Source organism: Sapajus apella, unplaced genomic scaffold, assembly GCF_009761245.1.
Source record: "Sapajus apella isolate SASKATOON/1434 unplaced genomic scaffold, GSC_monkey_1.0 scaffold133, whole genome shotgun sequence".
Lineage (NCBI taxonomy): Eukaryota > Metazoa > Chordata > Mammalia > Primates > Cebidae > Sapajus > Sapajus apella.
The window spans coordinates 1,434,395-1,453,161 of record NW_022437073.1 but is presented as its reverse complement, the minus strand read 5'-3'; the positions used below and the strand labels follow the sequence as shown (position 1 = coordinate 1,453,161).

General features: G+C 35.7%; 1 pseudogene across 3 annotated transcripts in view; it reads right to left on the bottom strand.

The window, feature by feature from the left end:
* LOC116539799 overlaps positions 1–18,767 on the bottom strand; it is a 93,932-nt pseudogene that overhangs the window by 72,869 nt on the left and 2,296 nt on the right. The window contains exon 3 of one of the 3 annotated variants that reach the window (XR_004264197.1): positions 15,138–18,421. The exons of the other annotated variants lie outside the window; for them this stretch is intronic. The product of XR_004264197.1 is annotated as a nucleolysin TIAR pseudogene, transcript variant X3 (transcript). Of the gene's footprint in view, positions 1–15,137; positions 18,422–18,767 lie in introns of those variants that run through there. 3 annotated transcript variants of the gene reach the window in all.

Genomic DNA, 18,767 nt, shown 5'->3' with positions numbered 1-18,767 from the left:
AGGAAAACAAAGATAAACAAATACAGATGCTCCTCAATTTATGATGAGATTTTGTCCCAATAAACCCGTCACAAATTGAAATTGTCTTGAGTTGAAAATGTATTTAATATACCTAACCTACTGAACATCACAGCTTAGCCTATCCTACCTTAAATGTGATCGGAATACTTAAATGAGCTTAAGTTGAGCAAAAAAGCTTATTTTATAAGTGTTGAATAGTTCATGTAATTTATTGAATACTGTACTGAAAGTGAAAAGAAGAATGGATACTCAAAGTACACCTTTACTAAACATGTATCACTTACTCACCATCATAAAGCTAAAAATCATAAGCTGAACTATTGTAAGTCAGGAACTGTCTGTACAGACAAGTAATAGTCAAAGGGTAGAGAACATGAAAAAAGAGATCAGAGAAGCCAAAAGGCAGAGATCATCAAGATGATGAACCGTGTCAAGCCCTATTAAGAGGTCACATAAGTTAAGAGTCTAAATCTCTTCATGCAATTAGACACTTAGTTAACTGTCACCTAGAAAGATCTGCTTCAGTATAGTTTAGAGAAGGAAGCAAGGTAGCACTGAGTTGATAAAGGGAGTTGAGGAAGTAAAGACATTTTTGCAATATGTTTGTAGAAAAAATAAAATGTTCTAAAAACCACTTTCCCTTCCTTCTACTACCAAATTATTTGGGTCTTCCCTTGATCAACCGTGTCAAGTCCTATTAAGAGGTCACATAAGAGCCTAAATCTCTTCATGGAATTTGACACTTAGTTAATTGTGACCTAGCAAGTTCTGCTTCAGTATAGTTTAGAGAAGAAAGCAAAATAGCACTGAGTTGATAAAGGGAGTTGAGGAAGTAAAGAAATTTTTGCAATATGTTTGTAGAAACAATAATTGAAACGTTCTAAACCATTTTCTCTTCCTTCTACTATCAAATTATTTGGGTCTTCCCCAGCACTAAAACCACTCCCTGAGGGGATAGCCCAGCAACAGGTGCAGTCACGGCTGTTTAGATGCCAAGCATTATGAAAATTAGTTTCATGTCACAGATGACAAATTAGACATTATTAGTAATACTTTAAGGTACATTAGAGAATCCCTAGAGAAGTTTTTCATTTTTTTTTGTAGAAAGACATGGAAATATATTCATTATCAAATAATATTATTTTTTAAAGTTGATGGTAATCTGTATATTTTTTCTGGTATCAGGAAAGATTCCAACTGACATCTGTGACATGCCCAGTTCTGTTAAGTGGCCATACTTAAAGTTTGGCTGATTACAAACAAACACACTTCATATAGAGTACACTAAGGACAAATGGGTGCATAGGGTTATTTCATCATGATTAAATAGAACTTACATTGGTTGTTTTATCAAGGCAAATATTCATTTGTCTCTAATGAAGTCAAGAATAAAAACGCCGTCTAAAATACCTAACTTTCACAGTTGGTAGAAAGTTTTATTTGACACATAATATCTATTCAGTAAGATAATAATCTTATGTATGACTCTTCTTAACTAAAAATATATACAGAAATTATTTGGGCCTCCTTAAGGCTAAAACAATTATTTGAGAGGTTTCTTCTAGCATTCATGAGAAAGTCCATCAGCTCTATAAATAAAAATTTACAAAATATTTCTTTTGTGACTTAAGAGTGACCTTTCTGAGCCTCTCCTGGCTCTGAAAGGTGACTCTTAACCTCAAACTTGTGGCTATTAATTATCAGCCCACCACATTAAACAGCTGTTGTGTTTGGATGAAAGCACTGAGTCCAATTTTCTACCAAAAAGAACTGATCATTTTTGAGCCTTTTTCTATTTGTAATCAGTCAAAAATTGCTGAGTGTACATGACACGCAAAATACCATGCTAATCATGGTGGAAAGAGGACCGCATGAGTGGTGGCCACCAGAATGCAATGATAAAATACAATCCTCCTTACAAAGATTATGATTAATGTTTGGTTCCTCTCACTTGAATTCAGCCAGGCCTAAAATGTACTTGGCATTCAAGATAAAGATAAAAGTAAGACAATAATCAATTCCTCTAACTTTCAAGGATTTACATCTAACTTTCATCTGTTTATTGATCTGACTCAAGGAAACAGAATCTCAGCATATTACGGTTGAAGGACCCATAGATAAGCAAAAAAATGCAGTGGTTAAAAGGTTTGGAACTAAATAGAGTCAGGGTCAAATCCCAGATCTAAACTCTCTGAATTTTAGTTTCCTCATTAATAAGATAGGCAATATTACACACACACACACACACACACACACACACACACACACACACATCAAGTGAGAAAACTTAAAGCATCTAGTATGGGTCCTAGTATATAAAAGGTAGTGGTTATTATTATTAGAACATATATAGTCCAAATTTCTCATTTAATAGATGGTAACATTGAGTCTCCAGAAGAATGTCTAAGGCTAGTGAGCAAACAAGTTAGGAATAAATTTGGAATGCTTTAACTGGGGGCAGTCTTCACTCTGAGAACTAAGCATTTCCTCAAAGCATGCTGATGCATGGTTCATACATTCCACATTAATGTAAACATTCAAAACATTTATTTAGTTCTTACTACTTTTCCTAAAATAACAATAAGCCACAATTTCTCTACTTCTTTTCAAGATCTGCACAAATACCAGTATTTGGACTCAGGGTCAGCAACTATTTAAAATCATAATTATTTCCATTGCTTTTCATTAGAACATAGGTTTTTTTCTTTAAAAAGCTACACTTTATAGAAAAATACACCTGTTTCAGTACACCTTCAATTGTCTTTAAGGCTACTTTCTCATTTGTCCTTTGTTTTTCTGCTTTTCTCTTCCACTACTCTTTATCAAAATATAGAAACACAGTATTTTCCTCTCCTTTTGAACAATGTATTGTGCTGATTTACCTTCACTATTCCCCTTGGCTCATCTCTATTTTCAGTATTGATGGATCACATCAGTAGACTTGTAACTGAACTACTGATATATGGGCCAGCTTTTGACTTTCAGAGCACCCAAAGGAAAATGATAAGGTATGTAAATTACTTGGAGGCCTGGGTCTGGCAGTGGAAGAGATATCTGAAGGGGCAGTCAAGTAGTCGAGACCCTTAGGCCTTACTGGAATGTCTATCCATCAGACCCTATTGTATTTCAGGCTGTAAATCCTAAACTGCTTTTCTATCCCTTTCTCATTGCTCTATGGGGTACTGTGGACAGAGCTTAAATTTTGAAGTCCGATTGAACTAGGTTCAAAACTGAGTGTCAGACACTTATTAGCTTTGTGTCTGTGATCAAGTTACTTAACCTTTTTAAACCTCAGTAGACTCATCTGTAAAAGGGAGCTTAAACCTATTTATCAGGGTTATTATGGTTAACTGAGATAATGAACATAAAACATCTAACTTATAGTAAGCTCCTCCCGTTACCCTAATTTTAACTTGACAGTCTAATGCTGATCTTCTGTATTCTTTATTTTTATTACCCATTTATTTATAGGCATTTAATTTATGATGAAGGTAAATTGAAGAGAACATGATTTGATGATAAATTATTTCTAAACAAGCTGCTTTCCATTTGGAAATGATTTTTTTGCCCTATCACATGCCGTTTAAAAAAAATAATGCAATATGTATAATGGTATCCAGAGGTACTAGTAACTAAAGTGTTAAGCAAGATCTTTGCTCTAAATTAGTCCTAGGAATATTTTGATTGTAAGTTATGTGAATGTCAAGTTTTTGTTTTATTTTGCCCAATAAATTTACAAAGTGAAATGCACAGATTTATTTTATTATTTTATTTTAGATTCAGGGGATACATGTGCTTGCGTGTTACATGGCATATTGCATGCTGGCGCAGATTGGGCTTCTAATGCACCCATTACTCAAACAGTGAACATTGTACCTGATAGGCAACTTTTCAATATCTGCCCCCCTTAAAACCTCCCCCTTTTGGAGTCCCCACTGTCTATTATTTCCATCTTTCTGTCCATGTGCATCCATTGTTTAGCTCCCACTTATAAGTGAGAACATGCAGTATTTGTTTTTTTGTGTCTGAGTGAGTTCACCTAGGATTATGGCATCCAGTTCTATGCTGCTGAAAAGGACATGATTTCATTCTTTTTTTGTGGCTGCAGAAATGCACAGATCTTAAGTGGAAAACTGGATAGGTTTTGACAAGTGTATATACACACATAACCAATAACCAATCACGATTATCACCCTGGGGCTTGGCGCAGTGGCTCACGCTTGTAATCCCAACAGTTTGGGAGGCCAAGACAGGAGAATCACTTGAGCCCAGGAGTCTGTGACCAGCCTGGGCAATATAGTGAGATCTCGTCTCTACAAAAAAAAATTTTTATAAAAAGATGAGCCACGTGTGGTGGCTTGTACCTGTAGTCCCAGGTGCTTGGGAGACTGAGATGAAAGGATTGCTTGAACCTAGGAGACTGAGGTTGTAGTCAGCCAGGATTGCACCACTGCACTCCAGCCTGGGTGACAGAGTGTGACCCTGTCTCAGAAAAATAAAAAAGGGATATCACCCTGAAAGTTCCCTAGAGCACCTTTCCAATCAAGCCTCATCCCTGCAAGCAACCACTTACTCCATTACCATAGATTAGTTTTGCCTGTTTTAAAATTTCACATAATTAGAATCAGACAGTATTTATTCCCATGTGTCTGGCCTCTTTTGATCAATATAATGTTTCTGATATTCACTCATCTTTCAGATTGTATCAGTAGATCATTTTTTTGTTCTTTACATAAAACTGGGATTATCCATGCAAGATAAATTCCTAGAAGTGCACGGGTCAAAACATATGCAGATTTTAAGGTTTTCACAGGTATCACTGAATGGTCTCAATAATACTTGAAGGACTTGTAGAGGCTAACATTAGCAAGGTGAGTGCCCATTTATATTCCCTTGTCTTGGCTATCATTGCTATAATTCTTTTTTTTTTTTTTTTTTTTTAGGTTTTGGGGTACATGTGAAGAACATGCAAGATTGTGGCATAGGTACACACATGGCCTATGTTATCATTTTTTAATTGCTTATACTATTCTGTCACATGACCATGTCATATGTAATTTTTAATCCATTCTTCTGATTGATATTTCCATTGCTTTCAGTTTGGGGCTATTATGAATAAAACTGCTACAAATGCTCTTGTGCAAATCTTTTTGTGTGCACATTAATTCTCTTCTCTGGATAAATACTAAGAGTCAAATGAGTTAGGCCATACGCCGAACAGGTTTCCAAAGTCCTTTCACCATTTACACTACATCAGTGATATATGAGATTTAATTTTAGCCTTGTTATATTAATTTACATGTTTCTAACAACTAATGATGCTGCATATCATTTTCCTGTGCTTATATACATAAATATATCTTCTCCGAAGTGTCATTCAAGTCATTTTAAAAATTGGGTTGTCTTATTTTTAAGTAGTAGAACTTACTTATTTGAAGTCCTTTTTCAGATATATATATTTTGAATATTTTATCTCAATCTCTGGCTTGACTTTTCATTTGCCTAGCAATATATTTTGATAAACATCTTTTAATTTGAATGAAGCCCTATTTAAGGATGTATTTCCATTGTAAAGAAAAATTTAGCAACATATTTTGTGCATAAATTTTAGATCAAACACATATTATACGTTAAAGTTTGCACGATTTGTTTTAAAGTTTTAAACACAAAGTGGTCACAAAGAATAGCAGAATTAAAGTAATTTAAATTCTATTTCTTTGCCTTTACAATAACTGTGCTATTGTTTATTTTGAATTTATTACTTAAACAAAGGATTGTGTAGTATTATCACATGAGTTAGAGATTCAAACTATATCTGAAGAAAACTCAAACCATTTCCAACCATTATAAATTCTAAACCAGAGTTTGGTGAATCTTTTATGTAAAAGGCCAGATAGCAAATATTTCAGGCTTTGCAAGCATTATAGTCTCTATACAACTACTCAGCTCAGCTGCTATAGCGTGAAAGCAGCCACAGACAACACATAAATGAATGAGCATGATGACTGTTCTAACAAAACTCCATTTATGGACACTGAAGTTTGAATTTCATAATAATTTTTACATCACTAAATACTGTCAGTTTTATTTTTTAAATCATTTAAAAATATAAAAAACATTCTTAGCTCATGGGTTGTACAAAAACAGGGAGTAGGCAGATCTGGCCCAGGGTCTGTAGTTTACTGTCCTACAGCCTACAGAAAGTTGTTTCTGTCAATGTTCCTTGTTGTTTCCTTTTGTGAGACAGGTTTATTTCTAGTTCATGCCCAAAATGCTGGTAAGCCACTTGGGTATAGATCTCTTTACAACAGAGGTATCATTAGATTATTTGGTAGGCTTTACAATTTGTCACCTGCCTCAATGTGCAAATTGAGCTCAGGGTAAAGAAAGAGGCTTTTGCACAAATCCCTGGAAAAGGCAGCTCGAGTCCTACTTTATCTCTCTGGGTTTCTGTATTCATTTTGCTTTTGACCTGTGAATTTCTTAAATTTCTTCTCAGCTCAGTTATATATTTTATCCAACATCTGTGGCCATTTTCAGTAGCAGAATTATTCAGAGTATTTTTCCATTCTGCTAAATGTGATCCTCTAATCATTAGTGATTTTTACTCACATTACTTAAATAACTGTGTTAGTCTACCCTCTTTTCTTACCTTACATAATTTTTCAAAGTTTGGGAGGTAAATGCCTTAGAGAGACTTTTCAATTCCTTCCCAGGAATTATACTTTACCTTAGGCTTTCTTAATAAGAAAGCATCACTATTGGTACCATGGGTTTAATTGGGCTACTTAGGATGCCTATGAAGTAGGAAGAAACTTTAATTAAGATTTAATTTGTTTAATTATAAACAAAACCTAGATATACTTATCTATTATAAATAATATATTTTAAATTTATTAAATCAGTAATACCAAATAAGAGGAAATAACACTTAATGGATAAAGATTACTCTACTGACTCTGTTTGATGTAGGTAAGATTTCACAGACCAACAGCTTTATAAGGATCATTCAAGTTTTATTCTCTTAATTGTCCACACTAACAATTTCCGAGACATTCACCAAATAAAATATATGTAATCTAATTTAGAAATAGTTCCAAATTCTGATAAATTATTCCCGTATGAACAACCTCTAGCAGACTTTTCCAAACGGAAATTAATGCCATCAACTCAATTTTTATAGTGCCATTCAGGCTTCTAATTTGTACACGAATTCCAAATTCTTTGGTCTTTTCTTAATGATCATATGATTAAAACAGATAAATGAACAAAAATTCTGGATTACCAATATAATTTAGGTTTTGTAATTTTAGTTTTGATGGTCAGATTTGTTTTTTATTTTAGGTAATCAAGGCTGTTATCACAAAGAAGATACTGTAATCCCAGCACTTTGGGAGGCTGAGGCAGGCAGATTGCTTGAGGTACGGAGTTCGAGACCAGACTGGTCAACATGGTGAAACCCTGTCTCTACTAAAAATACAAAAATTAGCCAGGTGTGGTGGCGCATGCCTATAATCCCAGCTCTTCAGGAGGCTGAGGCAGGAGGATCAATTGAACCTGGGAGGTGGGGATTACAGTGAGCAGAGATTGTGCCACTTCACTCTCGCCTGAGCAGCACAGCCAGACTCCATCTCAAAAAAAAAAAAAAAAAAAGAAAGAATGTACTAGTCTTTGGCCTTTGTCTCTAGTCCCTGGGAGGGAGACTCTAAGCCCTTGAAATTTCCCCATGATCAGAGTGTCTTCATTATTTATGGTGGGCTAATGATAGTTTAAACTAATGTGATGACTCAGGATCATTCTAGAATGAGCAACCATGTGATTAGAAGATTGGGACTTTGAGCCATGTGATACCAGCCTGATCTGCAGGGAGGGAAGAAGTATGGAGGTTGAGTTCTGCTACATGGTTATGATTCAGTCAATCATACTTCTTTAATAAAACCCCAATAAAAACTCTTAAGACCAAGGTTCAGGTAAACTCCCCTGGTTAGCAATTGTCACACAACAATCTATCAGAAGATGATGAATTCTAACTCCATGGAGAGAGGACATGGAACCCTCATATTTGGGCCCTCCCAGACCTCATACGTATATCTTCTTTTGGCTAGTTCTGATATGTACTCTTTTGGCTGTTTCTGATATGTACTCTTTTGGTTGTTTTGATATGTACTCTTTCTGCTATAATAAAAATGTAATTATAATTATGGTGCTTTCCTGTATTCTGTAAGTCTAATAATTCTAGTTAATTATTGAAACTGAAGGGTTTATGGGTATCCCCATGTATTTGTAACCAGCTGATCAGAAGTAAGTAGTCCTGGAAGCCCCAAGATTGTCACCGGTGTCTGAAATGAGGGCAATCTTGCGGAGAACCATGTCCTTAACCTAAGAAGTTTAGCTTACCTCTGGGTATTTCATGTCAGAATTGTATTGCAAAGGCTTTAACATATTATTATCATTTGTAGTTACATTTACCCTGAGGCACTTTCTCATATCTCTAAGTTCATATAGGAGTTGTGGCCATTTTAAAAGGGTGAACCTATTTTGCATTATGTAATAAAAAAAGAAACCACTGTAACTGTAGATACTACTTCTGAAATAAATTGAATATTAGACATCATTCATCCAACAAACATTAAGTATGTTCCATAGTTATATTCTACTTGTCAGGATACAAAGATAAAGCACGTAATTCCTGCTATTAGAAAGCTTACAGTTTAGGAAACACTTAAATCATTATAGTTGAATTAATCAGCGCTATAAAAGAAATACGAAATAGGAAGAATAGCAATGCCAGATGAGTAGATGGGGAAGAAAAGCAGAGGCTTGGAAGTATTGACATCAGGCTTCAAGTATGAGAACTGAGCAGAAGGAAGAGGTCAGAAGGGGGAAAGTGGGTAGTATGGAAGGTGGAGAGTAGAGTGCTCCCTGAGACCTGATATAAAGCTGACTAGCACACAGGAGAGGCAAACGTTGTGGTTTCACAGAAGCACTGGAGCCAGATCATAAATTGATTTAAATACACTGTGTATACACTTACATATATTTTAACTAGAATGTAATGGGAAGCACTGAAATATTTCAAGCAGAGAAATAAAACAAAGATGTGTTTCAGAAAAAGAAGCCATTTGGGGAGCAGTGATGATGAAGATTAAATGTCAGATGAGACTGGAATCAGGAAGTGATGAAGCAATTCTGGAGGAAAGAAATAAAGCCTTGGAATTAGGATGGGAGGAAGAAATTAGAATCAAGAAATACTAAAAAGGTAAAACTGGATTAGATTTCATTGAATTTGAGAATGTAAGGACTAAGGAGGTATCGCTGGTTTAGATGGTGCGTCTCTTCACTAAAGGGAAATCAGGAAGAAAAGCTTACACAGTGGGAAGAGGAGAGTTCATTTTGTACACACAATATTGAGTTGCTGTGGAACATGCAGTTGATAATACAGGATGGCAGCTCAGGAAATAAATCCCAAGTGAAAAAAAATATGAAAGACATAGCTTTAGCTGGGCATTCCGTGGTTAAATTGGGAGACTGAGGCAGGAAAATCACTTGAAGCCAGGAGTTTGAGAACGGCCTGGGCAACATAGTGTGAAAACCCATTTCTACAAAAAAAGAAAAAAAAAATTAGCCAGTATGATGGCATGAAAACCTGTAGTCCTAGCTACTGGGGAGGCAGGAGAATCACTTGAGCCCAGGAGTTCGAGTCTGCAGTGAGCTGATCATACTACTGCATTGTGGACCAGGTAACAAAGTGAGGCTATCTCAGAAAAAGGCAGGCAGGCAGAAAAAAGAAAGGAAGGAAGGGAGGGAGGGAGAAGTCATAACTTTAAAAGTGATTTTGGAGCCATGGGAGTAAATAAGATTACCAAACCGAAATTTTGTAGAGTGAAGGAAGAATAAGATCTAGAAAGGAATACTGAGAATACCAGTAGTTGAAGAGTAGACTAACTTAGAACAGATAGAAAGAAATTCAAGAGAAAATGGTGTCAGACAAACCATGGAATGACTGATCAACAGAGTCAAAACCTGCAGAGAGATCTGGTAGGAGACTGACCCCTATTTTAATAATATGCAGATCATTAGAGACCATGGCAAAAACAGTTTCATTGCAGTAGGGATGGAAGTCAGATAAAATGAATTGAGAAAACAGCATAGATGATGAAAAATTGGAGATTATCTCTGAACATTTTTTCAAAACATGGTGAAAATGAAAAGTATAGAGAAATAGCTAGAAGTGGACAATGATTAGAGGGCGATTGTTTTATTTTTAAGATGGGAGTATTCTATCTCATTTATTTATGACCTAAGAATAGAAAAAAATAAAAATAAAAAAAAAGGTGGGCATATTCTAATATGCTGAAGGGGAAAAGTCAGTGGGGTGGAAGTAGTTGAAATGATGGAAAAGGATAATAGGTGTCTGTGAAAGTCGAAGAAGAAAAGGGCTAGAGGGATCTGTGTTTGGCAAGATGTGGAATACTGTATTTGGAATGAAAATAAAACAAAACAATGGTAGGGAAGGGTGCTACAAAGAGAACACTTAAATTATAATTGGAAGATAGAATTCACTGACAATAGAAATATTATCGAGCCCAAGTAACAATTTATATACATTTGCCACAGAGTAATATCATGCATAAATAAACCAAAGATCAATGAAGAGTTCCATGCTATGTTTCCTTTTAACTATTGAAATGACTATGGAGGTTATGAAAAGTTTCATAAAAAGTCCAAGAAAATGGAATAAATTCAACCTGTAATTATAACTTTACAATAGAACTGATATGGTTTGGCTCTGTGTCCCTACCCAAATCTCGTTAAACTGTGATCCCCAGTATTGGAGGTGGGGCCTGGAGGGAGATTAATGGGTCATGGGGTGGTTTCTAATGGTTTAGCACCATTCCCCTAGTGCTGTCTTGTGATAAGCGTTCTCACAAAATCTGGTGTTTAAAAGTGTGTAGCACCTCCCCCTTTTACCTCCTCTCTCCTACTCTGGCCATGTGAAGAATGTGACTGCTTCCTCTTTGCCTTACGCCATGACTGCAAGCTTCCTGAGCCTTCCTCGAAGCAGAAGCCTGCACAGCCTGTGCAACTATGAGCTGATTAAACCTCTTTCTTAATAAATTACAGTCTCAGGTATGTCTTCACAGTGATGTGAGAATAGACTAATACAGGTAATTATTACTGGGAGTAGGGCACTGCTATAAAGATAGCTGAAAATGTGGAAGCAACTTTGGAACTGGGTAACAGGCAGAGTCTGGAACACTTTTGGGGGTTCAGAAGAAGGCAGGAAGATGGGGGAAAGTTTGAAACTTCCTAACGACTTCTTGAATGGTTCTGACCAAAATGGTGATAGTGATATGGACAGTGAAGTCCAAGCTGAGGTAGTCTCAGATGGTGATGAGGAACTTACTGGGAACTAGAGTAAAGGTCACTCTTGATATGTTTTAGCAAAGAGACTGGTGGTATTATGCCTCTGCTCTAGGGATCTGTGAACTTTTATCTTGAGAGAGATGAATTAGGTATCTTGTGGAAGAAATTTCTAAGCAGCAAAGTATTCAAGATACGGCTTGGAGCTTTAAGATTTAATGACTGGCCTGCAGAATTCTGGATTTGCATGGGGCCTGTAGCCCCCTTATTTTTACCAATTTCTCCCTTTTGGAATGCACCCCCACTGTATCTTGGAAGTAACTAAGTTGTTTTTGATGTTACAGGCTCATAGGTGGAAGGGACTTACCTTGTTCCAGATGAGTTTGAACTTGGACTTTTGAGTTAATGCTGGAATGAATTAAGTCTCTGGGGGACTATTAGGAAGCCACATTGTGTGTGAGAACATGAGATTTAGGAAGAGTCAGGGTATAATGATTTGATTTGGCTCTGTGACCCTACTGAATGAAATCTCATGTTGAATTGTGATCAGTATTGGAGGTGGGGCCTGGTGGGAGGTGACTGGATTATGGTAGTGGGGATGGTTTCTAATGGTTTAACACCATTCCCCTAGTGCTGTTGTATGACAGAGTTCTCACAAGATCTGGTTGTTTAAAGGTGTGTGGCATCTCCCCATTCTCCTCACCTACTCTGGCCACATGAAGGCCATGCCTGCTTCCCTTTTGCCTTCCACTATGATTTCCTGAGGCCTCCCCAGAAGCAAAAGCCTGTAACCCTGCAGAACTGTGAGCCAATTAAACCTTTGTTCTTTATAAATTACCTAGTCTCAGGTATGTTTTTATAGCAGTATGAAAACTAATACAAGAACCTTGACAGTTTTCATAAAGAAAAAAGCAAAGTCACTCTTTTGAAAGCAGCTGGCTAGAATTCTCACAAGGTTAGTGACTCACTCCTACATATCAACCCCATGGGCGCTTGAGTCAAAGTTATGCCTCTGCAAATTACTACAAATGATGAATCTTCAAGGTTTCTTGCAAGCTAGGAAATTAAATCCAGAATGCCAAGTGCCTACTCTACTTCATTCATTCAAAAGAAATATTATCACTATGTTCCAGTATTGTCACAGTTACAAAAAGAAAGAGAACACTGTTTCTATCTTTCAGAAGTACCAAGTCCATTGGTGAATCTACAAATAATTAATTACTCTAAGAGGGCATGTGTTATTACACATAGGAATGAAAACAGAAAAGGCATTGTATTATGTCTGGGAGCATAAGAAACATTTCCTGGAGCAAGAAATGTCTAAGATGACTCTTGAAAATAAATAGGAATCTGGTCAGGCACAGTGGCTCATACCTGAAATCCCAGCACTTTGGGAGGTCAAGGTGGGTGGATCATGAGGTCAGGAGTTCGAGGCCAGCCTGGCCAATGTGGTGAAACCCCATCTCTATTAAAGATACAAAAAATTAGCCAGGCGTGGTAGTGCATGCCTGTAATCCTGGCTACTCGGAAGGCTGGGGCAGGAGAATCGCTTGAACCTGGGAGGTGGAGGTCACAGTGAGCTGAGATCATGCCATTGTACTCCAGCCTGGGCAATTTTACCTAGAACTCACAGAAATTGTGTAAAACCAGCTAGCAAGAGAATATTTTTGGTAGTAATACTAGCTAATGTTAATTGTGTACTATATTGCAGGCCTTTTGATATACAGTTTACTTATCACATTTAATCTTCACAAAACCCTAAAGGTACTAATATTTATAAGAATTGCTAACATTTATTGAACACTTAGAAAGTGCTAAACACTGTTCAAAGATGCTGTTTATATGTAGTATTACTTAATGTAATCATCATGATGGTCCCATAAGTGCCTTTATTATCTGTATTTTATAGGCAATCTAACTAAGGGTTCAAGAACTTCTAAGGGCACATTGCTAGCAAGAGAAGACAAAATTCAAATCCTGTAGTCTGACTCTAAAGTCCGTGACATTAAAGCCTAGGCTTTTAACCACTGCTATTCACTGCTTCTACAATTGGTATGCATGGAGAAAACAGTATTTTTGATACTGCTAATACTACTACTAATATTTTGATATGACAGGATTTCATCAAGTATAATTTAATGAACACCAAAAGAGATGCAACAGCCAGAAGCAAAGATAAGATTAAAATAGAGTCTGTATGAGTTTGAGTCTGAATCCCAATAAGGCTTTATCAGAACATGTAATAAGCTCTGAGGGTAAGGTGTAAAAATTGCTGAAGAAAAAATAAAAAGCAATGCTACTCAAAGTATACAATAGAAAATATTATTGCAAAACAAACAGAAAAACCCTAATAAAATAAAGTAAAATGCAAGGAAATAAGATTAGGGTGAATCGTATTCTATGACTACTTAAGATTTAAAAATGCAAACCAAATTCACTCTGAGAAAATTAAAACTGTGAAAATTCTGCAACTTGATATAGACAGCAGTTTAATTTTGGTTGAAAAAGTTTCTAGTTATCATTAAAAAAATCACTCTGTACTTACAGTGAAGTACAGTTATATGACGAATCACTCAAGGTCTACACAGATTAGTGTAAAAAATTTAGCAACAACTTACTTTTTTAAAAAAATTATATTGGTTATGCTAATTTCCAGGCTTAAGGAATTACTGTATTGCTTTCAATTTTATATCAAAATTGATTAAACAGGAAAGGGTAGAGAGGAGGAGGAGGAGAAAGATACTTTTTATTGGGGTTTTGAGTCAGGAAACAAAGCAAAGGCCCACAAGTGTAAATATCTTACATTGGTTATTACTGACCTAGTGTTCTTTCCATTTTAACCCAAATGGAAGCTGCTAAAGCCTACAGTGTGACTTAGAAATCATCTAACTAAAAGCATTCACGTTACTGATAGCAAAAAATGGTCCAAACCCACATAGTTACTGGCAGTAGAGCCAGAATGAGAAGCGGGTATCCTGACAACAGGTATTCTTTCCAGGTAAAACATGTGTGCGTGCGCGTGCACGCGCGTGTGTGTGTGTGTGTGTGTGTGTGTGTGTGTATTTAAATATATTTTAATTATTTAACCAAAACTTTAGTACTTACTACATTTCAGGCACTGTTATAAGTGTTTTTGATACATTAACATATATTTCACATATATTTATTAGTAAATCCTTTAAGGCCCCTTTAAAAGAGCACTTTTTTCACAAATGGATTTATTCATCTACAAGTATAGATTCCACATTTAAATATCACTGTGGTGGGAGAAAGAAATATTTTTGCCTTCAAAAATAAATAAATTGACTTAGAAGATGTTTTAATTAATACTGATTTTAAAAACACTTTCCTCCAATACAAAAAGCAATGTTGATTTTATTCATATTGAATAAAGAAAATAACTGAAAACTTAAATAACTGAAAATTTAAAATAACTGAAAAAATTACATATGAGGCAACTGACACCATTAATCACCAGAGCCACAAATTAAAACCACAATGATATATCATTACACACCCACTAAAATTAAAAGGATTCATAATACCAAGTGTTGGCAAGGATACAGAGCAACTGGACCTTGCATCCATTGCTGGTAGGAATGCAAATTGTACAAACACTTTGGAAAACTATTTGGCACAATCTGTTAAAGTGAAAACATACATCCTATAACCCAGTAATTCCAATTCCTAGGTAATATAACCCAACAGCAATAAATACTTATATCTAACAAAAGACAGATACGACAGTGTTTGTAGCAAATTTATTCATATTAGCCCAAAACTGAAACTTAAACATCCATCAAAAATAAAATAGATAAATCGCAGTATATTCTCTTCTTGGTTCTTTGCCTCAAGAAATTTATTTATAACTTATTACCATATGTAGATGTATATCCATTCATTCAATATATATTTACTGAGCATCAAACACCATTACAGCTGTTTGTTTCACATTAGAGCGTACATGTACAAAAAAATCCTGTCTTTGTAGTGCTTATATTTAATAGGACATGCTGTTTCACATTGGAGCATAACATGGACAAAAAAGTCCTGCCTTTGTGGTGCTTATATTTTAATAGGACATGGACAACAAACATCATAATAAATAAGTATATTACACAGTTATGTTAGAAAGTGAGCAATGCTACAGGGGCAAATGAGTGGATAAAGTGATTAGAAATGTTGGTTGCAGTTTTACATAAGATAGCTCTCAATGAGGAAGGCAACTCTCAACAAGGACTTCCAGGAAGTAGAGCCAGAGCCACACAGACATCTGTAGAAGCTGGGGGTACGGAGATGAGGAGGTGAGGCTGGAGAACTAGGGGAGTGGTATGGAGAGTGGGGGTATGTGTGTGTGGCTAATATACATCCTGGTAGGTCACTTTTATGAATTTTGGTTTTTGAATGAAAGGGCAACCATTCCCCTTCTGCCACCAAATCTTGGCTAGTTTAGCTACGTTTCCCTAAAAAGACTTAAAGGGACACTATAGTTTTTTTAAGCGCAAAGAAAGAGTGAATGATGTATCCCTGATTCTGCCTTTTTAGCAATAGACTTTGGAGGAAGGAACTGCCATATACAAATATGGATTAGAAACAAACAAAGTTTACACATACATGCACATTCACACAGTCACTTAAGGGAACATTCTGGGAGCTACTATACACAAAAACGCAGGGCTCTAGGTGACTTTAGACAGTTCATATTGTTACTCAATCTATTAAGCTAGGATGAATGACAATAAAAATTCCCACATTTTACACAGAATATAGCCCTAGATTTGATTATTATTTATGCATTACATGATTAACATACAATGTGTGGATAAGTACATAAAAGTCACTGTCTTTATAAAAAGTGACTTTTTCTCTAAGTAAACAAATGTACAATAAAGTAACATCAAATCTTTTAACCTTAGTAACTACAGATCCTTATCCTAAAGCAACGCTATCTTTAATTATCACTTACTTGTGATCTGTTAGAAAATAATGACAACCAATCAATTCAGAGTCTGAGCTCTACAAATGTTAATCAAGATTTCATCTAACAAAGGCAATCTCTGAGAACATGTAGGTTAAAAGGTTAGCTTCAGAGTAAAATAATATTCATCATTCACAGTAAGGTCAGATGGAGTTTGGTCAGTCTTGTGATGTCTTCTTTTCAATTGACAACTCAAACAAGACAACTGAAGGATGACTTCTCTTAAATGTAAGGTAATTATAATTTGTCCATAATGTAATGCAGTGACTTGACTATGTTATTACTTCAAAATAAAAGTAGCATATGATGTGTTTATGATAATGGAATGGAAAAGCCATCAGTATTAACTTCTTATGACTACCTGCATCTCTCTCACATTTTATGACTACCGCCTGAAGGTCTCAAATATAAGGAAAAACTTGCCAGTAAAAATGAATTACTGGCAAAGGTTATAAAAACATCTTAAAGATCTTTCAGTAAAAGTGTAAATGTTCACCCTCAGGGATGTTTTGGCATCATCTTGAGGGAATGTGTTTTTTTCCGGGTTTACAACCAGGTGTAGCTTTAAGGGCAAAAATTTCCCTGGCGCCATGTCCCCCTCCCATCTCTTTCTACCCGGGAGATTCAATGGTTTATGTTTAAATTTCGCAGGTGTGGGAAGAAACTAAAAGTCAATCACTCCAGCAGAAGTTCTAAGAAACTCCTTTTATTAGCCCAGGGTCTTGGAAAAGGTGGGGGTTCCTCCCAAGATAAATGTCCGTGCTCACACACCTAGCCGGATTTCCCCTCTGGAATCCCCTCCCACACTCTTCGTGGAAGCGTTTCTCCTCTTCTCCCTTCCTTCTCTTTTCTTTACCTAAATAAAATCACCTTTCTGCAACACGTTTTTTAGGTCCAATATTCACTTTATGAGCACACAGTGCACCTGCAATGGCTCCACTGCTTATTCCTTAAAAGGTTAGAAGCCAAAATCCCACAACAATCACTAGCATCCCAAAAAAAAAACCCTGGTTACAAAACTGGTGCCCAACATGGGGCAAAAGGAGTGAAGTGTAAGAAGGGAAACACTTCAAAGGGGTAAGTGAAAATATTAAACCCTTCTCACTTGTTTTCTGTCCTGTCTCTTTAAAAAGCAGCCATAAAAAACCCAGTTACAATCTGACCCGAAAGCAAGAGTATAAAGTAGAAAATTCTTCTGGCTTAATCTATCTATGTTATTCTTTAAGCTAAAAAAAGCTAAAACTTTTTTTCTTTTGTCCTATAATCGCCCTTCTCGTTAACCATCACTCTCCCTTCTGCTAGACAGGAGACTACAAATTTGCTGACATAAATTTGTCCTCTAAGTGCTTTCACTATCATTATAAAACTACAGTTATTTGTTAAAAACTAATTTGAAACCATTTTACAGTAACGTTTTCCAAACCCAGCCTAAACTAGGTGAAGCAATGGTATCATTTAATCAGCTGTATGCCTAGGTATGTTTTGTAATCTGCCAACTATAAAAGAAATATATCTATTTCAAATATATATATTTCTTTTCTTTATATTTGAAAATTTTCACAATAAATTGTTGGGGAAAATGTAATCACATTTGAAACCTGTTTTAAATGGCAAGGGAGAAACGTCCAAATCCCACAGAAGAATTTTGCAAAAAAAAAAAAAAAAGGCAAGATTTTTGCAGCTTACATCTGCTGAGCTGGGGAGGATTAAAAAAAAAAAAAAAAGATTACCATAATCCCTTTATCTGCCTACCTCCAGAAAAGTACAAAAATTTGCACTCTTAGTGAGAAATGAAGGCAGGTGAAAGGTTTGTTCATTTGTTAAGAATTCCACGTGGTGAAACTAAGTTCCTTTGGCTAAATTTTGATGCTTAAAAGCAAACTATTTCTGTAATTTCAGACAATGTTTCACCTCCTTGATTACTCAGAATAACTTTATTTTCAATACAAATATAGTTCCTAAAAGGATATAAACCATACCTTCTTTGGACTACTTAATCATCCTTTTTGGCACTGTCACTTTACTATTAATCTATCTGAAATTATTATTTTTTTAAATCTGAAAACAAAAAAAACACATAAAAATCAACACACAGGAAAGTTTGTTTACCTATTCAATAGCGTGCATATGAACTTTATGTTTCGTGTGTTGTAAGCCTTTCAATACAAATGCCCTTCTAAAGTATCATGAGACAGGCATATTTATGTTCGATATTCCATTAATGATTTTTTGGTAGTGAGTTAAAACATACCACCCTCCGTATTTAATAAAGATGGAAAAATATATAACCCAGCTACTAGTGGGTAATGATTTATTAAATAATTATTTATTTAATATTTACTATGTGCAAGGAATAGTGCTAAACCTTAGAGATGAGAATATGAGTAAGACGAAGTCCCTGAAT